General features: G+C 40.1%; 1 protein-coding gene across 3 annotated transcripts in view; it reads right to left on the bottom strand.

Moving 5' to 3' along the window:
* Window positions 1–19,184, bottom strand: part of SHROOM2 (shroom family member 2) — a 159,167-nt gene that overhangs the window by 23,431 nt on the left and 116,552 nt on the right. The window contains exon 1 of one of the 3 annotated variants that reach the window (XM_089511590.1): window positions 12,262–12,275. The exons of the other annotated variants lie outside the window; for them this stretch is intronic. The gene's annotated coding sequence lies outside the window, so the exon portion shown is untranslated. Of the gene's footprint in view, window positions 1–12,261; window positions 12,276–19,184 lie in introns of those variants that run through there. 3 annotated transcript variants of the gene reach the window in all.

The following is a 19,184-nucleotide window of genomic DNA, read 5'->3' as shown; positions in this document are numbered from 1 at the left end:
AGCATACACTTGCTTAAGAAGAAAGTCATCAGGAGCTTCTCTATTTTCATAATAAATTTGATTATCTCTAATAATGAGCTCACACATTGGAACATTCAAAACATTCCTTTGGTTACTGATAGTTTGCTTCCCATGCCAAAGAATTTCAGGTCTGAGAGACATAAAAGTAATATCTCTTCTGCATGTGTGATGAAAGACCGTGCTGAATGTAATGACTGATGCCTAAATCAGGGCTCCCAATCTTGCTTTTCCCTTGAGTAATGATTAGCAAAGGGGACCTAAATAATAATAATAATAATAATAATAATATGATTTATTTATATTCCGCCTTTTCCTTGTAGAATCAAGGTGGATTACAAGTATGGCAAATTACAAGTACCCTAGATCCTGCCTGAACTTGGAAGTTAAGCAGAGTCATCCCTGGTTAGTACAATGAATACCAGGTGCTGTAGGCTATATTTCATAGGAAGGCAAAACCACCTGAGTCTTCCTTGCCTAAGAAGTCCCTATGAAATTTATGGGGTTGCCATCAGTCTACAAGCTGAAGGTGTGCGCACACACAACATACATGCACACAATAATAAGCAATACAAATCATGTTGCAAGACACTGTTATCACACTGGATTTTTCCACCCCTCCCATGCTGTTTGCATGTTCAGGGAAGATATTAACATGTTAACATGATTTTGCCAGGGAATAACAAGGCCCATTGGGTGCTCCTCCAAAAAAAAGTTTTCCACTCCCACTTCTTCTAGTTCACCTATCTGATAAAAAAAAGAGCAAATTCTTGAAGTGCAGCAAATTTTCATGTATAATAGTCACTAGCCTTTTGAATCGTCTTGCAGTATGATTAAAACAAACAAAAAATCCCCCACCCTTGCATTATATTTCCTGACACAGAGCTGCCAGAAAGTGATGATCATGACATGTGAAAACTTATGGGACAGTATTATTTCACTTTTAGGAACACCCACAAACCTGAGTATCTTACAAAGCTCCAAAATTTTTTTAAAAAATATATATATTTGTATACTACTTTTTGGTCATAATGATTCTCATGACAGCTTCCTTGTGCAGTTCTTTGAAACAGTTGTGAAACCAGTAACACTGAGGATATAAAATAAAGAGCTACCCATCCATACCAATGAATCAAACAGGACTGAAATTGCTCTTTTCCCTCCCTGCCTGTTGCATCGCTTCATGCCATATTAATGTCCTCTTTCTCTAACTGAAGAAATTTATGAACCTTTCCTTTGCCTGAGAGATTTCTTTTTTTCATTTTAGACACCAGGAGGTAGGCAAGTGTATGTTAGCATTTCCCAGGTTTAGAATGCAGCAGCAAGCAAGAAAGTAAGCAAAGACCAATTTACTGGCATGGTGTTCTGTCATCCAAATTGCAATGGTGGAAAGAAATCACCAAGAGTGATGTTTGTGGTTTACATCATTTTTTCTACCCCAGTGCCAAAGTACTTAAACTTTTCTTTTCAATAATGTGATCCAAATGAGACCTCAGACAGCAGAACTGCTAGCTATCCTCTCATTCTTGTATTGTTTTAAAAAAAAGGAGCTTGGAAAGATTACCTTTTTTTAACCTCAACTCCTTGATCCCCCCCCCCCAAAAAAACAGGATAACTAGAGTTTCCACCTCTAATAAAAACCCAGAATGAACATAAGAAAAACTAATCAGTTGGGAAACCTTTTGTCTATGCAATATGCACAGTTTTTTTAAAAAAAGGTCTCTGATGCTCAATGTTTCCACTTAAAGAATCTCAGGTAATATGACAGGGATAGACAACCTCACAGCCTTATTCAAAAAGTCCTTTGAAAAAGATCAGTTCAGATCTCTGGCAGAAGAATCTTTCCTTTTCCTAGCAGCCTGCTGGATGGGGAGGAAGAAGAAATGGGAGATAAAATAAAATGAGGGTGGCAGATAGAGAAATGTGTTAGCCCTACCTAGCTTTGGCTCTGGCCGCACCTACTTTTGGCATGCAGTACCTAAGAGATTAGCTCGGAGAAAAAGCAAAGAGAGAGAGGAAGGGAGAGAGAGGGACAAGAGCAGATTCTTTACTTTGGGCCTAAAGTCTTGGAAATAACCAGTTGTAGCTAATGGGCCCAAATACAGAGCACACGAACAAAAACCGCTGGTTGTTTACATCAGATGCCTGAGAAGCACTACACTACTGTATATGATCACTTCATATTTCTTATGCCACTGACAAATCAGCAGTAAATGCCACAGCCCATTTACAACTAAATTTAGGACATAGGAAATGTCAGGATTTGACATGGAGGCAATCTCATGCCTTAATTTGCACAGGGCATAGACCATGGTTGATACTCTCATCTTAGGTCTCTATAACTGAAGGTTCAGATACTACTACCCTCTCTTCCCCACCCATGTTGACATTATCAGTGGCACAGTAAATACATAACACCCATAGATGCAATCTGTAGTGATTACAATGGATGGACCTCTGATAGGCAGACTGGAAAAAGACTCATGCCTAAGGCATTGGAGATCTGCTGCAGACCAGACTAACCACACCAGGCTAGACAAACCAATGGTCTGACTCAATATAACATGGGATAAGCAAATATTTTGCTCTACAGACAATATCAAAAACCCAGATGTGTGTAAAATTCCCTTTCTTTATGCCTCTCATACAGATAGCAGTGGGCCACAGCAAATGAGACGCTCCTTTGTTATTGTTACTAAACACACAACACCTATGGCTTGATATGTATGTTCAGTTGAATGCAGACACAAACTGGGCTGAAGTTAGAGGGCATGCCAGCTCTGTTCTCAATTTCCCTGTGATGGCCCCAGACCTCCATGCCAAATCCATCCATTCCACATTGCAAGGTGGATCTAAGTACATTTAGCTGCAAGTGCTTACAATCTTCCCTGCAATTTGGAATATGCAAATCCCTGTCAATCCTTTGTACCAGATGCATCTAAATAGGAAATGGAGCCAGGGCATGTTGTGAGCTTCCTTTAATGCATGCTTCATTCCCATAACAAGTTCACTGAACATGGCACTTTTTTGAACCATACACTATGACTTTTGGAAGCTGGCCAAAAAATTAACATGTGCTTTACTGAAATTCTAAATGACAAGAGACAAGATATTCCATCCTCGCCTATTAAATTTTAGGTAGAATAATGCAGACCATGATTCGAATCCATGACTGGTTGTGTAAACCCACTGGGTGACTTTGGGCAAGTCACATTCTCTCAGCCACAGAGGAATGCAAAAGCAAACTTCTTCATTGAACAAACCTTGCCAAGAAAACCTAGGCTAGGGTCACCACAAGTCAGAAATGACCTGAAGGCACACAGCAGCAGCAACAAACTGCCTACTGATATATCTGTAATAAAAGGCATATACTTCTTTACACTACAACATACCTAGTGGAAAACACTAAGAGCAGGTTATCAGACAAATCACACAAATGTAATCATATTCAAATAATCATTTTTTAAAAGCTGATGCCTTCATTTAGAGTGAAAATATCTTACTGATTTGAGCCAGAAAAATCTTACCAGCTCAAGATGTCTCCCAAGTCCTATGAATCACTTTGTATGACACAGGGCAACATATATTGGAGAAAAAATCATGACAGAACCATCAACACACGTTCAGGTTTTTATGGATTGAGGTCTACAGAATATGAAGCACTGAAAACAAGGTACAATTAATACATGTAGAGAACCCCGTGGTATAGGTTTATGTATACGTGTAGTGTTGGAGGCACAGTTTGTTTGGAACATGTCTGTGTCATCATTTGCCTTCTAATGGAAACCAATACCTTGTGCCAAATAGAACCCTTTCTATCATGTCAAAGCCTCATTGCATGTTAAAAAAAAAACCTAGATTGTTGTTTATTCAAGGTATGCTTCCTCTATAGAGTATCAAGGAGCCAAAACAATTGTAAACAAACAACTCCAATCAGTTCTTAGTTTCTTCTAATAAGAGGAGGGACAGAGCTTGTAAGTTACTGTTTGAAAGTAGTTACAGTCATAATTCCAGTGCTCCAGAAGTAGTTGCCATATTATGCTGAAAGAGGGGGCAAAACACTTACATGCTATTAGGTCAGTGGCCTATGGTACATAACATTGTCTCCTCCTATCTACAACGTCATTGTTTCAACACCTGTAACAGAACATAAGGTACAGCACAGGACAGCCCTTAAACCATGTCATATTCCTCCTGCACTATTGGCCACCATCCCATAGTTACAAAAAATAACTTAAAAGTTATGGTTATACTAAAAAGAAACCACCAACTGATCTCGGGATAAACTGCAACGACAACATAATATTTACATCTTTGTTACTGTCAAAATTAACTAATAGAAACTGATTATTTGTTATTTCGTGAGTTTATATCAGGTCCAGGTCAACAATTTAAGATATGCTGATGACATCATATTACTTGCAGAAAATATCAAAGGCTTGGAACCATTATTGATGAAAGCTAAGGGAGAAAGTGCAAAAGGAGGTTTATAGCTGAATATAAAGAAGACAAAAATATTTTCTGCTTTTTGTTGTAATGCCTATAACCTATTTCCAATTTATCATGACCCTATGATAGGGCTTTAAAAAAATATTTGTTCAGAAGTGGATTGCTTCTGAGGCTGAGAACATGTGAATCGCTACGTGTTTGAATTCCAGTATCCCAGAATCCTAGTCTAATGCTCAAACCCACTACACCATGTTGGCGCTACAGTTTATTTATGTAACATTATTATGGGTAATAAAAGTCTTTGAAATAGTTAAAGGTTTCCTAAACTTTGGCTCAGTTGTTAATCAAAACGGAGACTGCAATCACGAACTCAGAAAACTAAGGACTTGGACAGGCAGTCACAAAAGAACTAAATATGACCCTCAGGTGTTAAAGTATATACAGTCTTCCCTCTATATTCATGGGGGTTAGAAGAATGACACCCCTGTGAATATGGGAAAAATTGTGAATAACTTCACCCCCCCCCCACTCACAAGTCAGTTAAAGAGAAGGGTGAGTTGGGGGGAAGAGGAGCAGGGCTGTGCGCTCCTTTTTGCCCCACCCTCCTGTCCCTTTAATTGGCTCCCTTCCCCTTCTCCTCCCCGATCTTCTCTTGGGCATCGCAGGGAGAGGATGGGGAGGAGAAGGTAAGAGGTGCCTCGGCCCCTCCAAGACCCTTCTCCCCTCATCCGTTTCCTGGGCAGCCCAAGCAGAGGATCGGGGAGGAGAAAGCAAGAAGTGCCTTGGCCTCTGAGACCCTTCTCCCCCCCATCCTCTCCCCAGGCAGCCCAAGGAGAGGATCGAGGAGGAGAATGCAAGAGATGCCTTGACCCCTCCAAGACTCTTCTCCTCCCCTTTCTTTGGGCTGCCCAGGGAAAGGATCAGGGAGGGGAAAGGTCTTGGGGTGGGGCAAAGCACCTCCTGCCTTCGCCTCCCCAATCTCTCTTTGGAATGCCCAAGGAGAGATTGGGCAGGGAAAGAGAGAAGAAATGCCCACATTAGTGGCTTTCACCTCAAATAATCAAAACCGTGAGTCTAAGGACAGTGAATATGGAGGGCCGACTGTAATTAAATTTCAAAGTCAGAATTTCCCAGGCTATATTACTTATAATTTTTATGCATGATTTTATGCACAAGCCAGACAGTGAAGAAAGTTGACTGGAAGAAAATAAATTCATTTGAAATATGGTGCTGAATGAGAGTTCTGTAGATACCATGGATTGCAAAAATAAAACAAAACAAAACAAATGAGAGGGTCTTAGAACAAATCCAGCTAACTTTCACAGAAGCAAAGATAATTAAACTGATGCTGTTGTACTTAGGACATATCATGAGACAACATGGTGCACTGGAAAAGACATTAATGCTTGGTAAAGTAGAAGGCAGTAGGAAAACAGGGAGATTGCTCTAGGTAGATTGGTTCAATCAAGGAAGCTACTGTCATGAATATGCAACAACTGCACAGACACCATGCAAAATCTGATGATGAGGAAAGACTAACCAAAGTCCCTACAACCAAAATAACCCCCAAGATATATAGCTAAAACAAAACAAACCGAAGGGTTCTAACAAAAAATGTGATTAGCCAGGATAAATTGTTTCCCACTTCCAATTACAAAAAGGCAATTGTATAAAGAAATAAGAGAATAACTAAACCCTGGAGCAGAAAAGCCAGTATCATTTCTAAAAGGGTATAACTACCCCACTGAAAAGTATGCAAATGCAAAGAGTAAATATATAATGATAATAAAAATTTCAAAATTCAAGGCCAGAGTAACTGAACCCTGGAAGAAAAAAGCCAGTAAAATATCTAAACGGGTAAAAATACCCCACTAAAAATTATGCAAATGCAGAAAATAAAATGATATAGTAATAATAAAAACTCAAGGCCAGACGCGTGGCCTGCCAACATTATATATATATATATATATATATATATATATATATATATATATATAATCTCAACTCCTCAGCTCACACAATGTGACTGCATTCAATTCAAAAATAGGCCACTTTTGTAATTGGAAGTGGGATACAATTTATCCTGGCTAATCACATTTTTGTTAGAACTTTTTGTTTTGTGATATATATATATATATATATATATATGAATGAGACTAAAACATATCATTTTGATGATATTGTTAACCTATGTGGTGGTTAGTACCAAGCCTATTAAAGAGATGAATAGAGAAACAAGGTCCCGATTAAATGTCCTGATGAAAGTATACCATATTGATGCCCTATGAAGAACAACTTAGGGAGCTGGGGATGTTTAGCCTGAAAAAAAAAAGATTAAGAGGTGATGTGATAGCCCTGTTTAAATATTTGAAGGGGTGTCACATTGAGGAGGGAACAAACTTGTTTTCTGCTGCTCCAGAGAACAGGACCAGGAACAATGGATCCAAGCTTCAGGAAAAGAGATTCCACCTCAACATTAGGAGGAACTTCCTGACAGTAAGGGCTGTTCAACAGTGGAACACACTCCCTCGGAGTGTAGTGAAGTCTCCTTCTTTGGAGGTCTTTAAGCAGAGGCTGGATGGCCATGTGTTGGGGATGCTTTGATTTGGATTTCCAGCATGGCAGGGGGTTGGACTGGATGGCCCTTGTGGTCTCTTCCAACTCTACGATTCTATGATATAATATGATGCAAACATGCCATACATATAATATAATGTAATGTATTAAGCTTAAGTGCCCAGACATTGCTCTGTTTGTGTTTCTTCCTAAGGGGAATGCATGTGTTTGTATATCTATGAATGTTCTGTTGTTGTGTGTCTTCAAGTCATTTTTGACTTATGGAGACCTTAAGGTGAATGTATCATGGGGCTTTCTTGGTAAGTGTTGTTCAGAGGAGGTTTGCCATTGCCTTCCACTGCGACTGAGAGCATGTGACTTTCCCAACGTCACCTAGTGGGTTTCATGGCCGAGCTCGAAATCAAACCTTGGTTTCCAGAATCATAGTTCAACACTGAAATAACTGTGGCATGCTAGCTCTGTCACCTATGGTATCTATGAATAAACACACACACATGCTACAATAGGCTCCTTCAATAATGGTTTGCATTGCTGTCACCCAATGAATTTCATGAATGGTGCCAAATCTTTTCTTCTCACCTACCCAAAAAACTCTGTTGTTGCAAAGCCAGGGAATATTTTTGGTTGCAAAATCAGGAAATGGGTTCTTTTCAGCCACACCACACTATGCTGTACCACACCCACATAATACTTGGGGTTGGAAAAGGAAACTCATAACAAGTTTGAACAAAGAAAATCCTCATGGACCTAGTTAATACTTAGCTATATTCATGAGTGCACTGTGTACACTGTAATCTCTAAAGCAGGTGTGATTACAAACCTGCTTGAGAGAATACAGTGGATCTCTACATACGTACAAATCTGAGAAAGAGAATTATGTCTAGGCATAGAAATCAATTTCTAAGTCTTGCTGGTGACCTCATGATAGTTTATTTGAGCTGGCGAAAGTCAGCTCAACAGAAGTAGCAGGTGTTTTCTTCCTTCTGTAAGAAACCACCTTGAAGTTGGTGTTGCAAACATTGTATAATGCAGAAAGTACAGCATGTGTTCGCAAACAAGCATCTTTGGCTATATCACTGGTGTGTGAAGAAATTTCAGAGCACTCTCTTGGACACGTATATAAAATAAAGGCCAATGCAGCCACATTATGTGAAAACATGTTATGTATTCCAAAACATGCTATATATTCCATTTCTTGCTTTCCAGCAGTATGGAAAATGCCTCACAAAAAATTCCAAGCAAAAGATGCTTTCATTTAAAAGCATAGTTTAAATAGCCAGTGTCAGAAGCATCACTCAAATTCAGTGAGTGTCCTTCAGCACAAGCTCCAAATATATCAAATTTTGAATTTATCAAATTCAGTGGTGAAATCATGTCAGACCCTGTCCTGCACATAAGGAAAGAATACATGACAAGAGTAGGTTTTAACTAATTTTCCAAAACCTCAAGGATTTTTATTTGGAAGTCTGACCAAGTTCAAAGGGAATTTAGTTGGTGGAAGTGAAGCTACTTCTGAACAGACAGCCATTGAACAGGCTTCGTTGCCTTGGTGGATGACTTATAATGGAAAATGGACGGGGAAAGTCTTGTCTGGAAACAAGAAGGGCTAGATGTGGGTGAATAACCAGACTCAACCAAGACAGTGGAACTGCTGTTAGAAGGAAACCCTACCTGGTGCACCAGCTGCACCCTTTCCTGAGGAAGGTAGATTTGGCCACAGTGGTTCATGCATTAGTTACCTTTGAATTCATTATGTTTCCCCTGCCTGTCTGGTCATCAAAGGTTTGTTTCAGAACACATCAATGCACTGACACCTTGGTGCTGAAAATCATTAAAATCCTAGTACGTTACCCACTTCTCCCATGCCTTCTTTTGAGCTAATTAATTCCCCAACATCCAGTAGAGATGCTGACAATGCTAGTCTCCTCCCCCATCTTTTTGGTAACAAAACTGTACCATGAAATCATAGAGGATTATCTGTCTGGAGATGGAACTTCCCTGTAGACTTCCAGGCAGATCTGGAGCCAACAGCTCAGCTCTATCTCACAGTAGGGATGATTTTCACCACTACACCTCCTTCCCCCTGTTGTCCCAGGTCCAAAGATCCTTTTGCTTCTGTTGCAGCACTACATCCTCCTCTACTATCTGCTCTTCTGCTGGCCCCTTTCTCCTGACCCTCTGTTAGACAAAACCATACCATTCACCATTCAGCTTCTCTTCTGTCTTCATTCACAGTATTAGATTAAAGCAGTGCACCTTACATGGGCCTACCCCTTGAAAATCATTTGGAAACTCCAGCTAAAGAAAAATGCACCAGCCAGACTGGTGCCTGGTGTGCATTTTAGAGACCATATAACATTGATCTTATAAGACCTGCACTGGCTTCCAATTTACTTCCAGGCTCAATTTGTGGTGTTGGTTTTGACCTACAAAGCTCTAAATGGCTTAGGGCTAGGATATTTGAAAGACTGTTTTCCCCCATATGAGCCTGCTTGGAATTTGAGGTCCTTAGAGGAGATCCTGTTCTGTCTCAACACTGCATAAAGTTACATGCAGCAGGACTTTCTTTGTGGTAGCCCTGACTCTAGAACTCCCCACCCCAGGAAGTCAGGATGACACAATTTCTTTTGAGCTTCTGGCAGGCAGCCGAAACTGTGCTGCTCTGCAAGGTCTTCAGTACTTGAAATTGCTCTGTAAATGTATCTATCTATCTATCTATCTATCTATCTATCTATCTATCTATCTGTTAGACAGCATGTTTTTAGAGAGCATTTTAATGCATTTTAAAAATATTTTTCTCTTTCTACTGTTTTAATTCTTTTTATTTGTCCATCAATGCAGGAGCCCTTGTAGGCTGGGAGGCGATATCTATTTCATTACAATCTCTTATCAGTGTGCATGCCTGCTTTCATTGTTATTAGATTAACAACATGAATGTAAGCATGATTAAAAGGAACTGGGCTTTCAATTTTTTAATTAAAACCCAAATACTATTAAATATAAGACAAGCAACCACCCAAAAGGAAGGTATTTTTACCATACATCAAAGGAGTCACAGACAGAATAGGGAAACTGGTGAAGAAACACAACATCCAAATAGTTTACAAACCAACCAAGAAAATCCAGCAAATGCTGTTCTCAGTGAATGACAAGAGAGACCTTCTCACAACAGAATGAGTTTACTGGATACCATGCAGTTGTGGACAAGTCTACATAGGGACCACCAAACATAGTGTACAAACATGAATCAAGGAACACAAGAGACACTACAGACCGAGTCAGCTGGAAAAATCAGCAGTAGCAGAACATGCTATAAACCTTCCTGGGCATAAAATACTGTTTAAAACACTGAAATTCTGGACCATGCCAACCACTACCATGTCAGGATGCACAGGGAAGCTATTGAAATCCATAAACATCTGAATAATTTCAACCGGAAAAGAAACCCTTAAAGTGAACAAAGTTTGGCTACTAGTCCTGAAGAATAGCAAAATGAGGACTCAGCAAATGCAAATGAGAAACCACTCAGGGTCAGAGGCTTTCCCAGCAGATAATGATCACCAATTAGCAGACACCAATCTTCTTTGCATATCCTCCCACCCTGAGGCCCTGCCATCAACAACAGAACAATAAACAGATTAACATGGAATCCCCTCAAACCCAGGGTCACACAGATATTGTGTGTGTGTGTGTGTGTGTGTGTGTGTGTGTCCACCTCTCTTTTAGGCCAGCATTTTCTGAAGATGCCAGCCACAGATGCTGGCGAAACGTCAGGAATAAATTCTTCTAGAACATGGCCACATAGCCTGAAAAACCCACAAAAAACTATGGATGCCGGCCATGAAAGCCTTCGACTTCACTATCAAATATTGTTAGACTACACGATCACCTTATTTGCTGTGTTTTATTCAGTAACATAAAGCTTATATTAATGGCAAATGCTTGGCTAGTCCATAGTAATGTCTTTGTGTTTACAGTTACAGTCAGCAAGAACTACCTATGAGAATACAGGCCATATTCTTGCAGCTGATTCCAAAACAGTTGTGAAAAGGCAACTCACTTACAGGGCTCAAATCATTGTCTATAAATGGCAGCTGCAATAGGGGTAAAAGAAAAGAATACTTCGTGTTTTTGACAATGAAATATCACAGGAAAAGTCTCATCAGAAAAATCACATTCCTTCTACCCATACATTTAAAAACAGGCAAATAGAGAACACAAACACACACTCAGTTTATTCCTTTTTTATCCAAAGGCAGGCAATGGTTAATTTGACATTAAAAATGTCTACAACAATTTAAGACATCCTACAATAAAAACACACATGTAAACAATACCAGTGAGGGGATAAGTACATTTATTGACAGTTCCCCCTAAGACTAACGAACAGCAACCAAAAATATATCCATTAACATCTCTCCCACCACTTGACCTATTTTCATCAGCTAACAGAACAACCACACCTTTCAATGTTGGTTTTTCATTAAGACTTTGGTCTTTTACTTACCAACTGCATTCCGAAATCCAAGACCCTGTATATTAAACGACAGACCTCCAGGTAAGCAAACAAACAAACAAACAAATACCAATCTCCATCTGAACATGTATCACAAGGACAATTCTGCTTGGAAAACTGTAAGCATAGAAATCGCACATCACTGAACAGCTGAAAGAAAGGCTTGAAGCTACAGCAATGAGGGATAAACACACTACCAACCTCAACCCGGGAAACAAATGGTTTGGAAAGGAGTGCCTTTTAATTCCAGTGCTAGCTGTGCAACAAAAGCAGATAAGAGCAGCATACACAGATGGACACATTTTGTTGGAATGAAAGAGTTTGCCAGCCACTGCACTTGTTAACAAAGAAAGACCCTCCAAGGCAGAAGAAGATTAATAAAATGGGGGTACTTTGTCATATAAAGCCTCATCCTCTTGTTATATTTTCTAGCTATTTTGACAAGCAGGGATAGGCAAAGATCTTGCACATAAAGACACGAGCTGCAATCCTGCTCACTGTTATACAATGAAAACCTTCCTGGATTTCAGTGGGACTGAAGGGCACAAAACTGTGATCAGAATTGCCTTTCGGGTGAACAAAAGGAATATTCCCTGCGTACCTCAGCAAAGACAAAAACACAAAACCAAATCAGCAACGAGCTTACTGACATTGTATCATGTATACCTCTTCTACCACAAAACTAAATTGTATTAACTTACCAGAATGACAAACATTAGCTGCTATTCTTCTGGATTCATGATGGCTGCATCCTTGCAAATGCATCCTACAGAGAGCCAGAGAGAACTGAATCTGCTGCAGCCTCTGCCTCACTGCCTGTCATACAGATGGTTTTCAAAGCCATGCCTCACAACAGCTGGCTTGTCTTTGCCTTCGCATGTGACTGACAAGCTCATACAAGCACCGTTAACTTTAACCTCAATGACAAAAGGCTCCACTTGTATTATATGTTACATCATCAGAAATTCTTGACCTTGGGAAGAAAAGGTTGTAGACTTCAAAGCTTCATCGTCTTTTCTTAGGTTCCCCCCCCCCCAAAAAAAAAAGAATTCTGTAAATGCACTGTTCTGTGCTTCAAAAGAAGCATCTTTTGTTCACTGTCAGAAACAATTATATTTCACAGATTTTATAAACCTGAAGAAAATATATTGCTATGTGCCTACATCTGTACAGAGTCACACATTAATGGAAACAGAAAGTATCTTTGATAGTTACCTTAAAGCACTAACACACTGCCACACAAACTCCACCCACACACTTCTTGAGCTTTGTTCCAACAGAACGATGAAGGCTACCTTGTACACAAATAAAACCTGTTTGACCAGAGATGACAGCATGACAGAAAAACAAACATGTAATGTGGGAAACGATGGTTATATAGAATTTTCTTCATGTCTCTTGGGGGAGGGGGAATGTCTTTATACACTAGATATTAACTGTCAGTACCCCACTTTCAAGATTTCATGGCACCACCATCTTTACAAATTTGCTCATGATCGTGGTATATATAACATGGCTGTATCTTTGAAAACAAGCCAAGAAATTCTATCCTACGTTTAACAACTTCTGCTGCTTTTTTGCTCTTCAAAAACACTTTCATTCATATACACTGGAGAAAAAAGAATTGTTTAGTTTGTCAAAAAGATACCATGTAATACTGGATCAGAGGGGGAACAAAAGGCAGGCAACTGGCTGCATGCAACCTCCAAGAGTACCACATCCCCTATTTTCAAAATGGGGGGGGGGGTCTTTGCCCCTAAATGCCCAATAATATGAAGTTTATTGGAGGTCTCATTAGCCATTTTGCCACAATGTTAGGTTCCCCTCACCCCTCCTTTAGCTGTTCATTAAACCAGGAAATAATTGGAGTTTCTGCTCCGGTCATTCCCTTTTATGATGATGAAAGGTAGGAGTGGGGCAAAGAAAGGTGAGGGGGACCCAAAACTAGGCAAAATGGTCAATTGAACATCCCTTCATCCTAGATTGGAAGGCACTATTGACTGATCTGGGGTGAAATAAGTGTCTCCCAAATTTAGAGGGAGGTGGTAAGGGGCCAGGGAGTGACAATGGGGGTACATCCTTCTACGATCCTGGGAGGGGGCAATATCGCAATTGCCTACCCATCCCCTAAAGACTTCTGGATTAGGCCATTAAATGATTTATTCAGGTGCCCTGGTGATGAAGTGGTTCAATGCTGGTACTGCAGCCACAATGTGGTGAGTTCTATCACAGGGCTCCAAGGCTGACTCAGCCTTTCATCCTTCCCTAGGTCAGTAAAATGAGTACCCAGCTGGTTGTGAGCAATTGGTTTACAGACTAAAAACTGCTTAGAGAGTGCTGAGTTCACTATTAAGCAGTATAGGAATGTAAATGCTTTCAATTACAATTCAGGATTGATTTTTAGAGCTGAACCTTAGCCATCAAATGTGCAATAAAGATGTCTCATTTAAAGTAGTGTTAAGTTGAATTAAAGCGTCAATAAGCAGTTAATAAATGTCTACATAATAATTAAGTTTTATTAATAAGGCAAAATATTGTATTCAGACTTTGGCTTCAGGTGCACTGCAGAAATAAAGCAGCTTCAACTGCCATGGCTCAATGCTATGGAATTCTGGGATTTGTAGTTGTGATATATTTAGCCTTTCCTATCAGAGAGCACTGGTGCCACAACAAATTACAAATCCCTGTATTCTATAGCATTAAGATGCTATAGAATATGGCAGTTTAAAGTGGTGTCAAACTACATTAATTCTGCAGTGCAAATGAGGGCAAAGTCATACATAGAGCAGACCAACTGTAATCAGGTAATTAGTACACAAAAGCAACAAAAATTAGGTTGGATTAACCAATGCTCTAATCCTGTATTACAAATAAATACTTGGTTCCCCTCTTATTACTTTTTCTTCTGTGCCATGTCTTTCTGATATCTGCTGCTAGGGATGGTTTCATTTCTGATACTGTACATGGAGGCTGATCTGGGCAAAGATCATGGTACAAGCATATTCTCAAAATAACAATAAAAAGTACTTCACAAGTTAGATTCTGTAAACCTGAAGAAGCAAACTGTGACCTAGACTAGTGATTTATAAGCTTTTTGATGTGAGGGATCAGCAATGGTTTTTCAATGTGCCAAGACCCAGTACAGGTTGAGTCTCCCTTATGCTTGTGACTGGAAGTGTTTAGGATTTTGGATTTTTTCAGATATTGAAACAGTTGCATATACATAAGGAGGTATCTTGGAAATGAGACCCAAGTCTAAACAGAAATTTCATTTATGTTTCCTATACATTTTATAAACATAGCCTGGATGTAATTTTATACATAATATTTTTAATAATTTTGTGTGCAAAACAGTTTGTGTACGCTGAACAATCAGAAAGCAAAAGTGTCACTATCTTAGCCACTTATGTGGAGAATGTTGGATTTTGGAGTATTTCAGATTTCAGAATTCTGGACAAGGGATCATCAACCTGTATCAAACTATTGCTTCTTTCCTTCATGGGAACTTCCCAGGGACCAGCAACCGATTCCTTGGACAACCACTTTAAGTAGCACTGACCTAGGCTACTTCTTCATGCTTAGTAGCAATTAGCACGACCACAATGGGTTTATCAAAATGTGAGTGTGAGTGCAGAAATCAACACCAGATCACTATAGTTGTAGCTGTGGATCAAGTAGGACATACATCTACCATATGACTATGGCCACAAGCATGCCCTCAACTGTGAATACCTCTAACATATAGCATAGAGAGGGTTTTCACAACAGGAAGGACATTCATGGTACAGACAACAAGCTGCTTTTTTCTCCTGGCTTTCACTGCACCTCACATATACACCAAAAGCACACCCATAATGACACCTCCCTGCTTGTAGCTTAACTAGCTGCATTAACCTGACTGCACAGCAAACTATTTTGTCTTCAGAACCAAAGAGATGACTACACTCTGATATCAGTCATAGTGTATATATAATAAAATGAGCAATATCCTGAAGCCAACTGCACAATAGCAGGTAACAATTTATATCTTACTGATAAAGAAATACTAACATAAATTTTCAGTGCTCACATTTCAATTCCACTTCAGAGGTTGCTAATGGAGAGAGGGAAGCACTGGACTGTTTTCGGCTGCTTGGCACTTTTCCAGAAAACAGAGCTTAGAAAAGTTACTTTTTTAGACTATAGCTCCAAAAATCCACCAGCCATCAGGGCCATTTTGATATTGAAGTAAAAAGGAATTACTTTTATATACTGCACAAGTTACTATCTTACATATCAATACCACCTCTGTAATGATAAATGCAAATTGAAATCAAACTAATAAAGAAACAAGTGTTGTCCTATGAAATGAATTGCACACACTTATATTTGCTGTAATTGTAGAGACTACATGAGGTTATGATGGCTTCAGTCTTGTACATTGTCAACTCCAGGTGGGGATGGGTGGAATTGCAACAAAACCTAGAATACTTTTTCCATTAGCGTGGACATTAAATAGTTATAGGCATTTACTAAAAATTGAAAGGAGGGAGTTGTGTGAAGTTGCTAGTTCAGGCCAGTCTGATCAATAGCAAAACCCAACTATGGGATATTGGGGGGGGGGGGGGGGGGGCATTGGATAACAGGCATCTAACCAGAACTTGATTTTATAAGAGGTGTTATCTTCCTTCCAGGTACATGGGAGATGAGGAATAATATAAGATGTAGTAAAAGCAGTACTGTACTGTAATAAACAGCTGAGAACAGCATTGTTTCTCAATTGATAAAACTGCTAGAATATTATTGTTTAGTGATTATTTAGATATAATTGAAAAATAACTTGGCTTCCACTATTTCCCACCTTTCTTCCTACCTGTACTATTTTCTCAATTTACTTGCATTGTAATTAGCAATATGCCATAAAGATCTGAAGTGTATTATGGGGAGAGAGAATCTGTGTTTGGCATTAGAAGCGGGGGCTTTTTTCATTTTTCAGGCAGTGTAAATATACATTTCTTCTATCACCTGTCAACAATTCCATGGTTAACAGCATTTCATTCAAAATCACTTGTGCTTTCATGATGACATTTTTGTACTTCATCAACAAACCTGCCATCTGCAGTGGAATGGACATCAGGCAACACACACCCTCCCTCCCTTGCAACCTCGCAAATGTGTTCCAAGGAGTTGGGAGACCCTCACAAGCAGAATCAGGGTGTGTGCAGTGGATTTTGGGAGGTTGACACTGGTACTGCTCACATGACTTTGAATGGTAGCTCTATGCTAGCTGTAATGAACACTTTGTTCTAAAATGGCTCTCCTCTTTTCCCATCCTTAGTTAATAACATTTACATATATTCACAAATAGTATATGAAAGGTTCAAATACATTTAGGGTTTGGGTGGATGTAACACTCCATTATAGCTTATCATTATGTAAATACACCTTGGCCTTATACACTCTTCTCTCCATTTCTTCAGCATAGCAACAAGGAGGGAACAGAATGCTTCTGCTTTCATTCTGAGCCAGCTATAATTTAACATTAAGCCAGAACTCAGAAAACTGTGCTTAGCCTTAGTTGTGATGAACTGAAATAAAGCAACTGTAAACCATGTTTTATGAAAGTGCTTATTTCAAGAAACTATAGTTAAAATTAACTTCAGCTGAATATCTGGATGTTGCACTAAACTTTTGTTTAAAAATGAAAGTAAAGGATTCTGCTCCCCTCCTCACTGGTACACTAGAGGAAAAAAGGAGCCCAAAGCTTTCTACTGTAATGCTAGACCAGAGTCTAGCAGAACACCTTATATCTTTTAACAACAGCTTCCATCATCCACCCATGCCTAATTTCATTGCAGCCTGGTTCTTAAGAGTCATTGTCCAAAAATAATGGAGTGCATTACACCAGGGAGGCCTGCTTTAGTATCAAATTCAAACAAGTAGATGTAATCACTCTAATACACAACAATCAAGAGGTTTGACAACATTTAGCAAATGTTCAGCCTTCTAAACACTATTGCTGCAATGGTGTGTGGGGTAACTGTTTATATTCTTAAGTGTGCAAATGCTGAATAGTTACACTAGGAATGACTAAAGCAGGGATGGGTACTGTGCAGCCCTCCAGTCATTATTGGGCTGCAACACCAAGCAGCCCTAGCCAGCATACCCAATTGAGACACTGTTGTTAAACATCTGGAAGGCTGCACCATAGCCCTTGGTGTTAACATGTGCAAAGCAGTTCAAGATGTAAAAAGGAAAAGAGGAAAGTGAATACAATTATACACTTAGCAGCCAGGCATAGAAAATCAGGTTTTCTGCAGAGAAATGGTTCATCATGGAGTAAACTGTTCTTAAGAGTGTGCCACTTTAGACAGTTTCAGATTAGTACAGTTAGGGAGAAGGCTACGTAGATAATTTCTCCTTCACATTTAGTTTCACACAGGCAGGGAATTCATACATCCATTCTAAATGCAGAGAAGGATCTGACTACATAATTTGACACATATAATCAGAACATCTAGTTCAGAAATAGTTTCACTTCATGCTAAGCCTAGTGAGCTTTAAAAACGTACACTTAAAATGTCCCTCTTCTTTTTCTATACCATATCAGCTCACACTGAATTATGATTATATGAATGAATCTCAGGGCACCCACATTTTATATCAACAGCCCTCATTCTCACCCTGTCAAGTATTTCTAGGTTCTCCACCATGCCCTTACTCCTTTTGAACGGCCACAAGGATAGATCAAAAGCTTTTGCTTTCTTTTTTAGCTAACAGCAATTTAGTGTTGTCCAAACTTAGACATAATTCTCTGGCTTCTTCTCCACAGTAATGGTAACCACTTTGTAGCATATTATAACTAAGGATAGCATGTGTCCCTCCACAGGATTAAAGCATTATACAGTAAATGCTATGAATCTCAACCACATGCTTAACTGTAATAGTGAATTAAATAAGAAATAAGAACAAAAATCTTTGCCACAAACCTAGACAAATGTTCAAAAGCTAAAACAAACCTTTATATTAGACATAATATACTATCTATTATACAGAATTCAGAAACATAGCCATGTTAGTCTAGACTATCAGTATGCTAAGGGATCTTGTGGCACCTTTCAGACAAACTAAAGTTATACCTAGGGTTGCCATATCCCGCCGGGGGGCGGGACAATCCCGGTTTGGGCGGTGCCAACCCGGTCCCGGTCCGGTTTGGCGCCCAAACCAGGACGGCCCCGCCCACCACGGCCACCTCAGCCCCCGCGGCGGCTCCAAGGCCTTGCTGAGGCCTGGGAAGGCTCTCCGCGGTTGGAGCTCCAGCCACGGAGACGCTCCCTCCCGAGCCCCAGCGAGGCCTTCGAGGCGGCTCCGTGGTCGGAGCTCCGGCCGCGGGGTCCTCCAAGGCCTGCGCGAGGCCAGAGAGGAGGAGGAGGCCGCTTCCCACCGCGGCGATCGCCGCGATGAGGAGCGGCCCCTGCCTCTTTCCCGGCCTGGGAGCCTGCTGAGGCTTCCTCCCAGACCGGGAGGAGGAGGAGGAAGCCTGGCACCGCGGTGATCACCGCGATGCCAAGCTTCCCCGCGCCCTTCCCGGCCTGGGAGCCGGCCTAGGCTCCCTCCCAGGCCGGGAGGAGGAGGAGGAGGACAA

Source organism: Sceloporus occidentalis, unplaced genomic scaffold (assembly GCF_023333645.1).
Source record: "Sceloporus occidentalis isolate IW3139 unplaced genomic scaffold, rSceOcc1.0.p SCAF_2, whole genome shotgun sequence".
Lineage (NCBI taxonomy): Eukaryota > Metazoa > Chordata > Lepidosauria > Squamata > Phrynosomatidae > Sceloporus > Sceloporus occidentalis.
This window is presented reverse-complemented; position numbering and strand designations above follow the sequence as displayed.